Source organism: Lissotriton vulgaris, chromosome 12 (assembly GCF_964263255.1).
Source record: "Lissotriton vulgaris chromosome 12, aLisVul1.2, whole genome shotgun sequence".
NCBI lineage: Eukaryota > Metazoa > Chordata > Amphibia > Caudata > Salamandridae > Lissotriton > Lissotriton vulgaris.
The window spans coordinates 100527748-100546405 of record NC_141700.1 but is presented as its reverse complement, the minus strand read 5'-3'; the positions used below and the strand labels follow the sequence as shown (position 1 = coordinate 100546405).

Here is an 18658-nt window from a genome sequence, read left to right as displayed (position 1 = left end):
TACGAGTCCGCTTGGTGACGATGGGTGCGTTGGTGTGGTGAACGACAGAGTGATCCTTTGGGATCGGGTATCCCTGTGATCGTAAATTTTTTATCCGAATTGGCTAAATCAGGCATGGCCTACAGGACGGTGAATAATTTTCGATCGCCATTTTGGCGGAACATCCACATGTGGATGGTAGACCAGTGGGAGAACAACCCCTGGTCTGTAAGGTAGTACGGGGTATCAGGTTGGTGAATCCTCCTCAACCTAGATACCAGACGTTATGGGATGTGTCCATAGTTCTGAGGTGTTTGAAAACATGGCCAGTCAAGGAAGGGTTGTCGCGCAAACAATTGTCTGCCAAATTAACGCTTTTATTATGCCTTATTTCATGCAGACGTTTGTCGGACGTACGTGCTCTGGATACAGCAGGTAGAGGGTTTACTCCATCTGGAGTTTCTTTCGCGATTTCACATCGTACTAAGACTCATTCTAAATGCATTTCTTATCCTGTTTTTCCTCATCATAGCAAACTGTGTGTTGTGCAATGTTTAAAAGTCTATGAGGATTGTACCAGAGTGTTCAGGAATGATGTGGCGGGTCAACTGTTGATATCGCTTCAGAGACCTTTACGCCCAGTCTCTTCCCCTACTCTGGCCAGGTGGATAACCTGGTTATTGACCCAAGAGGGAATTGATTCCTCCCAATTTGGTGCTCACTCGGTGAGAGGGTCCATGGCCTCGAAAGCCTTGTCGGCAGGGTCCAGGTTACAAGATATTATGGCTGCGGCGGACTGGTCCTCTGAATCCACTTTTAAGACCTTTTACTACAAACCCTTTGTGGATGTGGCGTCTGTGGTGGTGGAGCAACTTTAAACTAGCATAATTTGAGCCTCCGTGGACTGACATAGAATGTAAAATTTTCTAGCTAACGCGACAAAGAATTTTCAATTCCATTAAGGACACAGAGGCGAGAATTATCCCACCCAGGATTGATTACTTACCGTATTACATGTTTTTCATGATCAATATAATGCAAATTTCTTGTTTCAGGCAACCAAGGAAAGCAGTCCTGAAGTGTGAGCTGTTTCTGACGATACTTTGGACCGGTCTTCTACGGTTAGAAGAGGATGGTCGCTGACGCAGGTCGGCGTCAAGCTTGGGTTCAGTCATGTTACAGTTGATGGACATTTGCAAAGAAAGAGGAAGTGACGAGAACTTCTGGGACTTTTATTGGTGACATTGTGTGTTGATTGGAGCAGACCTGGAGGGGGTTGTCCTTCCGGGGCATGCTGTATAAAGTTTAACCCTTTGCTGCTGTTTCTGTAGTAAAGATTGAGAAGCATAATTTGAGCCTCCGTGTCCTTAATAGAATTGAAAATTCTTTGTCGCGTTAGCTAGAAAATGTTACATTCCGCCCAACCACAGCACACAGCATGGGGCAGTGCTTAGCTGAGTTCAGTCACACTCTTACTCTGCGAGGGGTGGTATTTGTCCCCATCACTTCACACATCCTACCAAAGAGAACGCTTTAGTGACGGGGACGGATCCAAATCATTACTTTATCAATGCTTTTTTTCTATCCATTATTTACGTCGTTGTTGTGTATTTAAATCCCATGTTCTGATTACAGTAATTCAAAACAAAGAGAGACTTTTACTTACACCAGTGATGTGCATTAAAACTACCAACGTTTCTATACCTGTTCTAAGTACACCAGCCTGCTAAGAAGCACCCGTACTGTACTTTATTTTAACTTTTGTATTGCAAGCATTTGGCTACCATGTTAAGGCTGCACCTTTTTTGCTTTTTATGTATGTGGCATTTGTTTGCAATTACAAGTTAAAAAAATAACCATAACACCTTGGCAATGCCAGACCTAATGATTTTGCCACGGCTTGTGAATCGTTCACTCAACGTTGCAGTGCGTATGCCATGCTTGCACACGGCACTATTACGATTGTGAACTAATTCTCAAACACAGTACACTTTACATTGAACCTAATGAGCGCGCACAGGTACATTTACCGTAGCCCTCGTCTCCCTGTTGGTGGTCTATGGTGATATCTGGCACAGCTCAGGCTTGGCATGACTGCATGCACACAGGCGCATGCCCAGGCTTGCCCCTACCTTCCGTGCGGCATGCGGCATGGCACACCCCTCTGGTGGAATTCCCACAGTCCCAAAGGGGCTTGGAACTCCAGGCGCCCCTGCCCTAGTCATTTCCTCACTATTATCCTCGGAGTTGTACTTACCCATGACACCACCTGCTGGGACCCCCCCGCCCTACATTCCCTCACATCCGCTCTAAAGCCACTAAAATGAGCCGAGGCGCTTCCTGTCACGGTAATGTCCGGAGCGCGGGGCTTTTCGCGGCGGAGGGAGCCTGTGGTAGAATATAAGAAACACGCAGCGGCGCTATGACCTCACCAGGGCGCGTGTTTCCGTTGGCACCGGAAGTGCATGACTCCAAGGGCGCGAGGCTGGGAACGGCTCCAAAGGGGCATAGATCAAGGAAGGCCAAGAAGGGAGAGGTGAAGGAGGTCCGTGTCATGGGATATCGTATTATATTGTTTTCTAAAGGATGCCACAAAAAAGCTGAACGGCAGCGGAGGGTCACAGCCTGGGGCACAGAGCTCCTTAGCTCCCTGAACTTCGGTTCTATGAGTTCAGACTAGAGATATTTCAGGCATGTTTTTTCAGTGTCTAGTCAGTGCAACGTGGAACATGCGCCCCACCTTCCTTTGCGGCAACAGAAGAAACAAGCCTCTGTTAGTGCAACAACAGCCACTTACTTTACTTTATTCACATATTAACTTGAGGAAACACACAGTTCAAGTTTAAACATGCATAACGTCATCATTGCCCTGAAACTGTCTGCATTGGTGAGGGGAGACCCCCCCACACCCTCAAACTTACCTTCAATGCATGGTATTGACATGAGTTGTAAATGCATATTCCCAGTAAAAATATGCCTGCTAAAAAATGCATGGTAAAGGCACAACGAGGTAAAAACCTTGGCATAACGGCTGTTTCCCAAGTATCTTGTGCCGGAACACTTGCGCAGTCAGTAAGAATTAGTAACGGGAGGTCCAGGATGGCACACAGATCCTGCACAAGGACTTCCATCCCTACAGTTGGCAAGATGATCTGGGTACCTGATTGATTTATAAGTATTTAATAATGATATCCTACATCAGAAAGCTTTACAAAGATTTAACAAAAATTGCCACCAGAATGCTTATAGATTTACAAAGATTTATCATGGCGTCAATATCCTTTAAGTGGGTTCCCCTGGAGATCCGTGATCAAAGCACTTTATATATATTTACAAAAAAGACTGCAGATTACAGAGATACAACAAGACATACATAGGTTAAAAGGAGCACATTTTTTCTATGCTAATGAAACAAAGCCTAGATTAATAGAAAATTTACGTAAATAAAAATGAGAGTTTAGAAATGGAGTTTTCCGAGGTTCTGCCAGACAACCATAGTGGCTTGATTTCCGCATTAGCTCGTTCCATTTACAAGAACAAATTCCCACCCTTCTAAATTTTGCGACTCATAAATGGGATTGTGAACTCATGAATGAATTTTTTTTACACTCCTATGTCACACTTAAGTGTACTGATTGTGTTCTAGACTGGCCGCCATAGAGTTCTCTATGAGGTACCATGGTGAGGCCCCACTTTGTGAGTCTAGGGACAGTGTTCCAAATACAATGTATTTTGTATAGCAAATTGCACGTTTTAGTTTCAGAGTAGATCCTTAATATCAGATTTGAAAGAAGCAGCAATTTATTTCAATTAAAATTTTCCCTACTTTAATATTAAAAAGTCTCACTTTAAATCAGCAGCACTGAGCAAGCACTGCTATATCTATGGAGCAACAAATACTAATTACACAAAGGTTAGAAGCATGTTAAAATAGCCACTGGACTTCCTCGAAAAGTTGTGATGTATTTGGAGTGGCGACGAAGGCGGAGGGCTCAGTTTACAAGGTGAGGTTCTTAGAGCCAAAGCTTGACCTGAACATAGAAATCTCCGGAAAGGAAGGCGTTGGTTGCATGTCTGCGGCCTGGCTCTTACTTCAGAGGAGCCAGGTATTTAAAGCGTTAGGCAGGACCCGGGGAGGAACTTCCTGTCCCCATGCTGTCACTTCCTATTCATATCCTGACAGAAATTCCTTTTTCCTCTTCTTCGCCTGCCTACCCAAGTATAAGTAATCAAGAATTTGTCCCGATAAGTGCTTCCGTCCGGCCCTCCCACCACCAGTTTCCAGAAGCGGAGATCAACAACACCCCATGCTGATTACTGAGGAAACTACCATCAGATGAAAGTGCTATGGAAGCATCAGGCCACAAGCCAGAGAAAAGGGCACAGAGTGATCACATAGGACAGTGTTTCCCAAACTGTGGTCCGCGGACCCCCAGGGGTCCCTGTCACATTCCCAGGGGGTCCGCAGGCAGCAGATTTAAAAGCACTGCAAAGCATCTTGTTTAATTAGCAGTGTTCAAAGAACAATAAACGTGTCAAGATAACAACAGTGATTAATGTTCCTGCTGGAGAGACTTGAGAGTTTTGTCTGGTGGCAGCTTTGACTGAAGAAATGTAGCACAGAGGGTTAATATGCCTACTGCAAAGAACGTGTACCATGCATTTTCAAAAATAGTATTTTATATACATAGGTCAGTGGGTTACTGCTTTTGTCAGAGAGATTCTTTTGTTACAGTGCAGTTCATAAGTGGCAATCGTAATCTAGCACAGTGATCAATAAACTGTCATCAATCAGCTGCTTGCAAACTGCAAGGTACAAGTTAGTGATTTATGTTTTTCTCAGTCTTTCATTATCCTGATGCTTCTAGAAAGGTTTATTTGGGTTGAAAAACATTTTTCTTGTTAAAGCCAATGCTAGCCACTGGTTATGTTCTGAATCCTGAGTTTGTGCTTCTCCAGACCAGCACTCTTTAAAAATGCCTACTAGTATGAATGACATGTGAATTCTACACCTTGTAGTCCCCTTTGCCTTATGTAACATTTTCTATACACTGTTTGACACATATGGCTCACTGTCTCTATATGTGTGTGATGTAAAGTGCTCTGAAATCCTACAATGGTATGAGAGATTCTATAAGAAATTAAATACATGTGACAGAGGGGGTATGGAGCGATGAGAGGCACTGTTGGAGGGTGATAGTGGGGGAATCATTGAAGAACCCCCAGAAAGATTGTCGTATTCTTGTGCATAGTCAGTTCTTCATTTACTATTATTTAAAAGCTAATACAAGTCAATATATAATGATAAATGTGTTGTAGAATGCACCATTGTTTTCTAAATTTCTGAAGGGGCGAGCCTCCCAAAGCCCCCTTTGTAGGCGTCAAGCTCAATCACTGCACTTGGTGTGCACCGTATGGGCACTGGTCTGAAATCATTTGCCAGGGCTGCTTTGGGTGTCCAGTCTGGCCCTGGCAGGAGCCTTGTACTGCAAAATAAAGCCAACCATTGAAAAGTCACGGAGATGCAGCACCAACCTTCCCATTAACTTTTTTCGTTTTCTTGCAAATTCTTTCAATATAAAATACAACAGTAGGGGCGGAGAGTGTTACTAGCCTCCTTGGCTTAACAGCAAACTTCGCCACTTCAGAAACGCAGGGCTGCACCATATTTACAAGAATATGGTGCAGCCCTGCGTTTCCCCTGCACTGGCACTATACTTAACATGGGAAGATTGTTTATGTACAGGAAGGTCCCCCTTCCTGCACATAAACAATCTTGAAATGTAATTTTGTCACTTCTATGTGTGCTGCTTAATGCATCACACATGGAAGTTACAAAATGTAATTTTTTTAAAGGTTGTTGATGTGCAGGAAGGGTCACCTTCCTGAACATAAACAATCCAAGGCATTTTGCAAAAACAAAGAGAAATGAAGCATTTCTCCTTGTTTCACCAAGTTCAGACCAGGTTTTCCCTGGTCTTAATTTTGGCACTGCTTACCATTTACGCTGCTCTTGTACATAGGGGACACCGTCAAAATCAATGGGTGTTGCAGGGGAAACGCCGACCGCAACACCCACTGCCCACATCTTTCACGCTAAGCATTGGATGAAAGGGGGTCTTATTTACAATGCACCGTTAAGACACGTTAAGTGGCTTAACGTTGCCTTGTAAATAAAGCAAAGCCCCTATCTCCACAGGAACATATCAAAAGGTGATGTTCCCATGGTGATAGGGGCTTGTAAATATGCCCCTAAATCATTAGTAATTTGAGTATTTGTTTCGTGTGCACACTTGTGTTCAATTCTTCCGAATTACTGTTCTAATGTTTGAAATGTAAATCCTACAAATTACTTGGGGGTCCCCGGCTTCCAGTGGTGACTCAATGGGGGTCCTCAGGAGTCAAAAGTATGGGAACCACTGACATAGGATACAACAGTACCACCACACAGAGAATAAAGGTACCTACTGTGGTAGGGAGAATGAAGCCATAAATATAGCTTTCAGAGACTACCTAACCAGAGCATAAAACAATGAGGATCATGAAAAAACAGGAAAGTTGACCAGAGACTAGCACGCTACTGCAAACAAGAATTGAGCTGGAGTTGTTTGCCTTTACCAGAGGAGCAATTTTGACCTTGTGATGTTAAGGATCTGTGCCTGCCACTTTATTCTAACTGTATCCGCGTGATGAATATGCCACATGCTCTTTTTGACCTGCTCCACCTGAAGGAGTACACGTTGTTGGCCAGCCAGTAGGCCATGTGAAGGATATTTGACACACTACACGGTCCGTCGTACTTATCTGCCATCAGCAAATGTATTTTATCTCTCATGTGCCTTTCACTGCGGATCATTGATTCTTATCTTACAGAATAAATATGTAACTTTTAATGTTGTACACTAACCTGGATCTCCCTAGCACAGACAATCCTATTACCTAAAAAAAGGTTTTATATACCTACATTGTTCCTCCAATGTTGCCTTGACACACCAAATTATAAACAAATAAAACGTTAATTCATATTGAGGAGTAGTCGAGGATGTTTTTTTATTAGGATCCAAACATTGCATTAACATAAATGTAGATGTAAATGTATAGATTTAAATATAAATTCCATGTAATATTCATCGTAAACTCATCATAGAAGTAATAAATAAATATAGATATACATACTTATTTCATATTATATAGCTTAATAAATACTTAAGATATAACTTACAATGGGGGGGCGTGGCTAGCAAGCCACCATGGCGGACGGAGTCTGTTAGAGCTCCGGTGCCGCCGGGAGAAGAAACATTCTGCTAGCCGCGACGAGGGGTCGCTCAGACACACGGGAGACTGCATCCTGCTTCGGAAGTTCCCCGCTCACCTCGCTGCAAGTTTGAGAAGTTTGGAGGCAAGGAGCCCTGAAATACGTCGTGTGGGATCCTGCGGCCCGGCGCCGCGCTACAAGCCAGGACCTCGAGTGCGGAGTGAGCCCGGGGCGCCGGACGGGACGGACTGCGGCAAGGAAGGGCGCCCTGCGCCGGGGGTCGACTCCTATTGCGGACACCCCGCCCGCCTCGATGTAGGTGGTAGAAGCTGAGGTACTGAGAATCTGGGGACCTGATGTTGTAGGGAGAGCTCGCCTACGGCACAATTCTGGGCGCCCCGCCGCTTAATAGCGGGATAAGCAGCAACACGGCCCAGAAGGCCCAACACTCCTGACCCCGGTTCCTGGACGCCTGGGTGAGGTCGCCGGAGGTGCGGGGCTGACGCCCGGAGGTGAGTGCTACTGGGAGGAGGCCCTAAGCTGGTTCCACACACTGAGGTCGATGAACAAGGGGGGACACGGAGGTGTCGTAGAGTCCACTGCTTGGCGCCGCCGACCCTTTCCCCCCCTCCTCCTTCTGTCCCGTCCCCCCGCCCCCTCCTCCCCACTGACATTGCCGAGACTGGGGTGCCGGGAAGACAACGTGGACCCTGATTGGGGCTGAGAGCGTGGTGAAGACAGCTACAATTGCCCTGAACCGGCGGAGAGAGGCCAATAGGGGGGCGCTGATATCCTAGGAGCGACCACGTCAAAGACATAGGGAATACAGAGGCTCGGCAGGCCGGAAACCCGGGTGGCAAGCTCACGGCAGGCGGTGGGAGAGCACTCTGCGACGTGTCCCCGGCAACACACGGACCATCAGACGCTGATCATGGTGCGGAAGGGCCTGAAGGCTACGGACGGCAGGGATGGGGCGTCTGCGGGAGCCAGTCTGGATGCAGACCCAAGGGGCTCCACTCCACTGACACTGACCTCCACCCTCTCGGATACCCAGAGGGACGACAAACTAGATCTAATACTCAAAGAGATCAGGGACTCCAGAGTTGCGATGGAGACGCAAATGGGCACCCTCACTACTAATCTCTCCTTGGTCAAGGATGATCACGGGAAGCTGGCGGATAAAGTCAAAGACCAGGGACTGACACTGGCGGACCTTGCCCCGGCGGTGGCGGAACACACGGACTCCATTCAGCAAATCCAGCACCAGGTGAAATCCCTGATGGAACGCATGGAGGATGCCGAAGGGCGCAATCGACGCAACAACATCCGCGTCATTGGCCTTCCGGAACGCAGCGAGGGACCCCACGCGACGGAGTTTATGGAGCAGTGGTTCCGTGAGAATGTCGCCGACGAGGGGCTGTCGCCGTTCTTCTGTGTAGAAAGAGCTCATAGGATCCCTACTGGCCGACCGAGACCGGGACTGCCACTGCGACCATTGATTGTTAAGATTCTGAATTACTACGACAGGGACATGCTACTCAATCAGGCCCGAATAAAATATGTCATAGAGTATGAGAATAAACGTATCTCACTGTATCCGGACTATACCAACCAGGTGCAGAAACAGCGATCCTCTTACTACGAGGTAAAGAAGAGACTCCAGAGGGCCAAGCCAAGGATCACCGGACAATGGATCTAAAGAAGGCTCAGTTCACGGAAGGGCCGGCTCCGACACCAATAGTGAGGACCTGGGATGGCGCAAACCTACTGCCCACCAGCAGAAGCAAGGACAAGAAGAGGTTGTGGCTGCGGTGGGCTCTTTCAGAGAGGGACGAGAGACAGTCAATACGGACACTGAAGATAGCACTGTATATTCGGACTCAGACAATAGTGTGGTGCTGTTCCCGACTGTGACGCCCAGGTCGGCAGAGGATCTTCTAGACAATGCCCAAGAATAACTCCTCCAATGGACCGGACCTGGAGCCCCAGGTCACACTGGTACCCTTTTATGTGTAAACTGTTGGTGCAGCAAAGTCGTGAGATATGGGGGGAACTTACAAGCGAGGCACATATATGTGTTTTCTTATTGTCGATGTATAACTCAAGATGCCATGTTGGGGAGGACAGGGGCTTCTCTTATATATTGTTCCTGGGATGGGAACTGTATACTTCCTTAACTCCCCCCCCCCCCGTAAAAAGCGGCTGCCAGCACTAGTTGGCTCTAAAGGTAACTCTCCCGGCGGCGCCGTTGAGCCGACAGCGGAAATAAGTATGGCTCTTTGGACACGGCCCATGCTACGCCGACCCTCCACAAGCTTATGCACCGTAATTTATTTTGCTATGTTTTAATGTTTACTGTTTGGCACAGCAAAGTTCAGAGGCTGCGCCTCCAGAGTTGGGGTTTGGGATAGGGAGGGAACCGTCTCCTGGTTGACACTGAAGACATACACACTGCAACATAGAAAGACACTCGTTATGACACCTACATTTGGTTATGGGTGACAAGAGAGGGAAATACAGACTGGTTACCTGGAATGTGCGAGGGCTAGGCGCAGTCCAGAAAAGACACAGAGTGCACGCCTTCTTGATTCGCCAACAAGCGCACATAGTATTCCTGCAGGAATCACACCTAACACAATCAGATACACTCCTACTAAGGAAGAAATGGAGGGGAACTATAATTTCTACAACATACTCTGCCTTCTCTAGGGGGGCCACGATATGGGTACGACACGGCACCCCGTTCGTAGAACTAGAACGGCGAACGGATGAACAAGGACGCTATATACTAGTGAAGGGTACTCTAGATGGGGCAATAGTAGTCCTGGGTAGCATTTATGCCCCGAACTTCGATCAAGACAGATTTCTCACTGCAGTGGGCTGGGCACTGGCAGACTGGGTGGACATTCCCTGGTTACTGGGAGGGGACTGGAACATGATATTAGATGTGGACCTGGACAGATCGCACCCCCCTCTCCAGGCGACAGGGATGCACAGGCTGGCTGAGTCATTTGGGTCATGGCTTCAGGGATGGGGAATGACTGATGTCTGGCGTACATTATATCCAACACACAAGGAATACTCATATTACTCTCCAGTGCACAACCTACATACCCGATTGAATAGATTTGTTTGCTCTAACTCAGTAACGACCAAATGTATCTCCTCGGACTATCAAGCTAAAACATTTTCGGACCATAGGCCGCTGACACTTGACATACATTGGGGAAAGATACCCTCACCAGTGCCTACCTGGAGACTCCACCCCCCCCCTACTTGAGGATGGCCCGTTCCGCACACATCTCTCTGACACATTGACTGATTACTTTAATGAGAACTGGGACTCTACGTCCTCAAACTTGATAGTGTGGGATGCAAAGAAGGCTGTGGTGAGGGGGGCTGCTATCGGCCGTTTAGTAGGAGCCAGACAGGAACTCCATGGTAAACTTTGTGATGTGGAGAATAGATTGAAAGTACTTGAGACCGCGGTAGGACTAGACCCTGAACGTAAAGACGACCTACAACTATGTAACATTGAACATGCGGAACTTCTGGAAACCTTAAGGGTGATGGACTATGGGAGCTATCTGAGACGCCAACAGGCGGAAGCGGATAGATCCGGTGCCTTGCTAGCTCGTCTGATCAGAGACGCCCCTGAGAGCCCTATGATAACGAGCATCCGAGATGCAACAGGCAAATTGGTGCATACACAACTAATCAATCAATCAATCATCGTATTTATATAGCGCACTACTTACCCAGAGGGTCTCAAGGCGCTGGGCGCTAGAAATTAACACTGTGTTTAAGACCCACTTAGAAAAACTCTATGCTCCCCCCTCTGCAGGTAACAGGGAGGACATGATGGACTTCCTGGGAGAACTAACAATCCCGGCCCTGACCCAAGAAGTCAAGGCGACACTAGCCGGACCCATAACATAGCAAGAAATCAAAGTGGCTATCCACACACTTAACCGGGGTAAGACCCCGGGTATGGATGGACTGCCTGGGGAGTTTTATCAAACGTACTCGGATATTTTGGTGCCTGTGCTGGAGAAAATATATAAACTTGCTTACGAGGCTGGTAACCTACCCACCACGACTATGCAGGCTTTGGTGATATCTATTCCGAAACCCGGCAGGGACACTCTGGAAGTGAGCAATTATAGGCCCCTCTCTATGCTCTCCACGGAGTATAAAATCCTCAGTAAAGCAATCGCCCTGCGAATACAAAACCATCTCCCTGGCCTGATTCACACTGACCAGTGTGGCTTCCTCCCGGAGAGGAGCACCTCCCAAAATTCGAGACGACTCCATGCCCTAATGACAACCACCCCCCAGGATCTGCCACAAGCTGGCTCCATAGCCCTGGTTCTCCGTCAGGCATTTGATTCCCTGACGTTGGATTTTATGTTCGAAGTCCTAAGCCGCTTTTGCTTCCCAGATGCACTCATAAAGTGGATTTGCCTGCTATATGCGAACCCGACAGCTTGGGGACGCACTGGACGATATACCTCGGGCAGTTATGGCATATACAGGGGCACCCGACAGGGCTGCCCGCTGTCACCGCTACTGTTCGTGCTAACGCTAGAACCCTTGGCAATTGCGCTCCGAACTAGAGCTGCGGAGATGGGCATACCAGTTGGAGACACTAATAACTTGGTCTCTATATATGCCGACGACATCTTGATGTTCCTCCGGAACCTGGGAGGGGACCACTCGCACCTGGCGACTATTTTCGAACAATTTGAGGTTATATCTGGCTTGGCCATAAACCCGGGGAAATCTGTGGGCTTCTATTTCCGGGACGGACAGCAGCCTTCTCATATACCATTTGGTGCCTATGAGATCCAGGTGGCACCGACCACGTTTAAGTACCTTGGGATAAACGTATACCGGAACTCGGAAGACCAGATTGAGGGTAATGTTCGAAGAGCGATCAATGGCCTCCGCGGTAGTGTAAATTTCTGGACATCCCTACCCCTATCTGTAATGGGACGGGTGGCGGTCTCGAAGAAGGTCCTGCTCCCCCGGATACTGTACTATTTGGTAAACCTGCCTGTGCTGCTTCCACAGCAAATTTTTACCACGCTGAATACAATATTGATCAACCTCGTCTGGGGTTCGGGGAGAAGGAGAGTAAGCCTTAAGAAATTGCAACTGAGCACCAGACAGGGAGGCCTAGGTGCGCCGGACCTACGGAGCTACTACTATGCAAGCCAACTCCAACGGCTGACACGATGGGCGGCGGGTAGAGACCTGCATGAGATTGCTTTCACAGCAGACAAATTGGCACGTGGGGATCTCCACTCCCTCCTCCTACCCACTGCCAGAATCCCCAGGGAATGCCTCCCCCTCCTGCACGTGGCTCTGCACTGCTGGAGAAAAGCACTTAGGTACACGGCAGGGACCACTCCCTATGCGGACAACATTCCTCTCTGGGACTCCCAACACCACAAGGAAACCTGACACAACACAGACTGCGTTCCTGGGCAGAAGCCGGAGTAGACAGAGTGGGGGACCTGTTCGGAGACGATACTTTACTGGACCATGCCTCATTTGCACGATCCACAGGAGCCCCACAGCGATTGTACTTTTTACATGCCTCGATATCACACTACATAAGACGCGTGTGGGCCCCACAACGCACCAAACCAGACCAACATGAACTAGTACATCTCCTGTATTACATGGGTACGGGTGGACACCTGGTGAAATGGCTCTATGTGGGTATTAGGGAACATGTAGCGTCGCCCCTTACCACACTCAAAGAGATCTGGACTATGGACACAGGAGAGTCCATAACGGACAGAGAGTGGAAGGTCATCCTAGGCCATCACAGGAGAGTGTCTAGAAATGTTAAGTTCCAGTTCATACAGGCCATGATATTCCATAGAGCATATCTTACACCCCAGAGGCTCCATAGGATGTTCCCTGCCATTCCCACTGCTGCCCGAGATGTCAAGAAGATGAGGCACACATCATCCATATGCTGTGGGCATGCCCGAAAAATACGTAATTACTGGGTGACGGTCAGAAACACATTACACACTGTTACAACACTGCAGATCCCTGAAGGGGCACTAGCCTGTCTGATAGGGCACAGGAAGAGATCCAAAACATATAAAGCGCAGCTGAAATTTATGGATTTGGCGCTCTTATTGGCACTTAGAGTACTTACTATGAGATGAAAATCACCCAGATCCCCAGATTCAGGAATATGGCGGTCTGACTTACTGAAATGGGGCAAGGCAGAATCTGCGGCGCTGCGTGGGGAGGAGGAAAGGGGTTTCTGAAAGTATCCTATAGCGCAGGAATGGGACCAAATGCTGACAGAAGTAGAAGAGATAGATCTAGAAGGGCCGCAAAACCCAACGACATGATTACACACACGCACCGGTGGACTGCCAAAATGTTCGGGTGCGGTCATCAGAGGTGTTGGATAGCCGAGCCTAAGACATATAACACTCTCTGGGAAGGCAGAAACCTACAGGACCAAAATATAGAGTGTATGTAAGAGACTGACCAGGAGACGGAGGGTGGGTGGACAGGGAGGGATGGGTAGTTGGGGTTAAGCAGAGATTATATAAGTCACGTATATGACAAACGAATGATGTAATTAAGAGATATCCGGAGAATTGTAAGACGCAATGGAAGTCTAATTTTGAAAGACATGCTACCAAAAGTTAGAGTTACAGAAAAAGGAAAAGACTGATATAATGTGAAATGATTGAATGTACTGTGAACCAACTGCTACAGTCACGAATAAAGAGTTAAAAAAAAAAGATATAACTTACAATGAGCAGTTATCAAACAGAGCACATGGGCTATAAATACTATAAACGCAGTTGACTCAGAAGCAGATATAAAAACAACTCATAAAGTGCTTAGCATCAAGATGCAAGGGAAGAATTCAGATGATTTAATCAGACACTTTAAACTGATCATACTTGATCGTACTTCTTCAGAGAAAATTTTGCCCCCAGAGTTTTTAAAATTTCTTCAATCCCCTAGTTAGTTTTGCATATAGTTGTTCGCAAGTTCTGACTCGCCCTTATTTTCTGTAGCCAGTCCTTCATTCACCTGAGTCCGCCAATTTTGAAGTAAAAGGGACAGAGTTACCACTGTTGCTATATGTAATAATTTACCCATCTGTTGGGCAGGCCAAATCGCGAATCAAACGCCAAGACTCTCAGCCAAGCCAAATTAACCAAATGAACCCTCCTTTCACTTACAAGATACTGAAATACGTTAGTCCAGAATCCCCGAATGGATGAGAGCAATGACTGATTACATGTGTCCAATTGGCCGGGATTGACCTATACATCGAATACAGTTGCCTGGAAGACTGAGGTTCATGTATATTGAAAAATCTGGAGTTCTAAAGAGAAGCCATTGAGAGAAAAAAAGCATTTGGCGCCAATGAGCACCCCTCAGCACACTAAAGTGGGTATATTAACTTTCGTTCACATCTTATTTGTCATTTCCAGGCCTTCATATTTATCCCATTCATGTATCGCTTTTTGTACAAGGTCGGGGGCTTTGATAGTAGAGAGCATTCTTTTCCAGTCCCCCGGCTTTTCCAGTACCCCATCATCAATTAGAGCGACAGCCGCTTCTCTACTGCTGAAGATCTGGCCCAGATCTAGCTGAAACAATATTTTTTTAAGCACTCTAAATAAACCCAAACGGAAAAAGTAATCCTGTATGCGCTGTTGGAATTCTGCTAAATTTTGCCATCTATCCCGAGCAGGAAGTCTGAAATTTCCAATATCCTGCTTAATTTACACTTTTGAACAGTTTTGAATGCAAGCTTAACCCCAGTTAAATGTCTTCGACAGCTAGTGGTGTCACCGCATTAATCTGTGGAGTGGAATATCTCCCATAGAGATCCCCACGGACGGGAGTTTACACATAGAGCCATGTCAGGTTGTAAAACATGAGGATTACACCCACATAGTATCATTTCCGTCTTCGTCTTATTAATTTTATTCCCTCCCAGTTCTTTGTATTGAGCAAAAATCTCGAAAACCTTTTCTAGGATCTTGCTCCTAGTATCCAAAATGAACATGATATTATTGGCATATAGTTTTATCTTATCGATCACTAGGAGAGGATGCTGAATGCTATTATTTCTTCGGATTGCTCTAGTCAGAGGGTCAATGAAGAAGGCAAATAAAATTGGAATTAGCAGGCCCCCCCTGCCTTGTGCCACGCAACACCTTTATTTGCCCCACTTCTACGGAGTTGAATACCGGCTTTGGCTTTACAAAACATATTATGGTGGGGTATAGAGATTGACGGCTGAGGCGCTAATGCCCCACCCTTCCGCTGTGGCAGGAAATCAGGACAACCCACGCTCAAGGCCTGGCTCAATGGCGGCTGCTGTTTCTTCCCGGCTGCTTCCCGGTTGTTTTCTGCCGTGATTAGACAGCCAGAAAGTCGGAGAACGAGCAGCAGGTGGAGGGCAGCAGGCAGAAACAGGGAGCCATTAGGAGCTGCCTCAACTTTGGCTGAAGGGAAATCATGGTTCTCTGGTGACTCAAGGGGCCGCACAGGAGCAGCTTTTCACAGTTGTGCTATTTTGTGGGCCAGGCTAGGTGGATGGGAGTAACCTGCTTTCCCCTCTGCATTCTGGATGGTCAAGTGAATTGGAGATTAATCACCCTCCAGCTACGGCATACAGGTTTCTCACTGGGGTAAGAGAACGTGCTCTGCTTATTTGCCTGCAGGGGTTGGCAGTGCTACCCGGTAGAGGGAGGCTGGGTAGGGCCACAGCAGTACCTTCTCTTGTAGCTGGGGTAACCAGTGTACTTCAAGTTTGTAGATAATCAAGGGAGCGAAATCAGGAAGATTTACAAGATCCTGGACTGGGGGTGCAGGTGAAAAAATGCGAAGCCACTCTGAGGATTCTGGCTATACAATTACAACCCACTTTGGTGTATCGGCCCGACCCAACAGGCTAAGAAATGAGTGGGGCAAGCTACAGCACAAGCGAATCGTAAAGCCTCGGCCCGTAAAATGACACCTTGCCTAGTAATACTGAAGACCACGAAGAAGGTTCATGCATCAGTGAGAACCATTAGTTCCCGGAGGGGGTTTTGGAGGCCGTTCCTATTGAGCTCTATTCAGAGCGCCAGTGGCCCTGAATCTATGTTAGCTCCACCTACTCAGACCTTAATGCAAAATTCAGTGAAGGTAATCCCAGAACCGGAGGCTCCTCTTCTAAAAACTAAAAAAGGCATGGAATACCCTCTCTTCATGAAGGTTAAACCGGGTCTGAGGACAGGTGCAAAATCCGGGGCTGATTTGCCTGAGAAGCTGCAACCCCGGCAACCACGGCGGCCCCAGCAACAGTCCTCTGTTCTCTGTTCAAGTGGTAATTTGATGCTATTCCAACCCTTGACATTCCCTGCTACTAAGTCAGCAACGGCCCTGGGATCATCAGATACTGAACAGGAGGACCCAGGATGTTCAAAGATGCAACAGAACCTAGTTTCTCCAAGCAATGAGACACTGCAGGGGGATCTTCCTTCTACGATGAAATGGGATGCCAAGACTGTTAAATCTTATCCTGGAGGAAATATGGGACCTGAAAGCCTCATAAACAAATGAAATCCCAGCTTTACATGCACAAATCTCTAAGATCGAGGAGACAGTTGCCCAGATCCTGGAGAGGTTAAAAGAAGCAGAAGTAAAGATCTCTCAGCTAGAGGATCAGGTAGCTAGTATACAGGAGAAGGCGACCACTTTCCAGAAACAGAAATTCTCAATTGAGTGTAAGTTGGAGGAACTGGAAAATCACTCGAGATGCACAAATCTGCCCACTGTCGAGGTTCCGGAAGGCCTTGAGGGAAAGTAAATGCTTCTGTGGGCAAACACCTTTAGCAAAGCATATGTTCTCCCTGAAAATTCCGGAGATCTCAAACTTACAAGAGTCCACAGAGTGCCTGTGCATCTGCCCCTGAATTCAAAGTATCCTCACACAATACTTGTGAATTTCAGAGATAATCGGGTGAAGGAGCTAATGTTATCCAATGCTGTTAAGCAGAAACAGTACAGGACTTCTGAAATTCCTCTCTGTCGCATATTCTTCAACATGTCCGCCTCGGGAGCTAAGCGGAGAAAAATAATTTGTAAATATGCTTCATCATTTTACAGCACAGGGAGCCCAGGCAATGATCACGCAACAGTCAAAACTGAAGGTGTTAGTAAAAGGGCAGTTCCACTTATTCTGTGATGTCTCTGAGGCTCAGGAACGATTACAGCAAATATCGAAGAAGCCGAAATTGAAGGCGAGGTAGTGAGGCATAGTTACTTTAAAGCATAAGTTATAATTACTAGAAACAACTATAACTGGTGAACTTTAGTGGTTTTGTTAGCCTGAAATGTTATGTTTTAACTGACATTTTCACCTGACTATACCTTCCTATATGCTTTGTATTTTTCAGTGAAAAAAAAAATATATATGTACACACACACATATATATTGATGCATATCAGACTTGCATGTGCCTCATATTGTCCATTAGGACTGAGACAGTCCTAAAACTGCTTTTCTACAAGAGGCCTGTGGGACCTGGGCGAGAGTCAGTTACATATCGGAAAGAGAGATGGAGAAAGCATAATGTATGAGAGTACAAGGGAGAGAGCTTGTGTGTGAATGTATGTGAGAGTGCAAGAGAAGGTATGAAGGCGAGCGAGAGATTCTGTGTGAATTGTATGAGAGAGTAAGAGGGAGCTTGTGTGTGTAAATATAGGAGTGTGAGTGAGAGGTTGTGTGTGTGAATGTATGAGTGAATGAGAGCTTGTGGCACAAGTTACTTCGGTGACATATATCTGTAAGAAACAGCAGTTAGTATTAGATTCCTTACCTTAGAATATCCCCAGGCGTCAGACTGGGTCCAGAAAATTTTGCGTAGCAATACCCCTGCACGTCGGTAGGCGTCGTCTGCGGCTCCCCGTCCGTCATCGGCGTATTTGGCGCCGGGATGACGTCGCCGGAGTACTTAGACGCCGCCCTCGCGCGCTGAAGTCAGTTCTTATACACAGCTTTTCCGCGCCAGAAACGCAGAGCCATGATAAAAACCAACACTGGTGCCATGAAACTAGGACCCTGAAAGGGGATGACCTTAACCCTAGATATCGGTTCGTAGAACGGGGAGGATGGGTGGGGCGGTAATACTAACTACGGTTTCTTACAGATATATCGTTACCGAAGGTAAGTAACTTGTGCAGCTGAAAAAAACAGGTTAGTATTAGATTCCTTACCTTAGAATAGATACCCCAGCAATACCAACCCCGGTGGTGGGTCTGCGAACCAATGATCACACCAGAAAGTCCTGGAGAACGGAACGGCCGAAAAAGCCATCTCTCCGGACTTGGCTGTCCAGGCAGTAGTGTCTTGCGAACATGTGCAGCGAGACC

General features: G+C 47.0%; 1 protein-coding gene across 3 annotated transcripts in view; it reads right to left on the bottom strand.

The window, feature by feature from the left end:
• Nucleotides 1-18658, bottom strand: part of ADAM15 (ADAM metallopeptidase domain 15) — a 245133-nt gene that overhangs the window by 132859 nt on the left and 93616 nt on the right. The gene's annotated exons all lie outside the window — the stretch shown is intronic.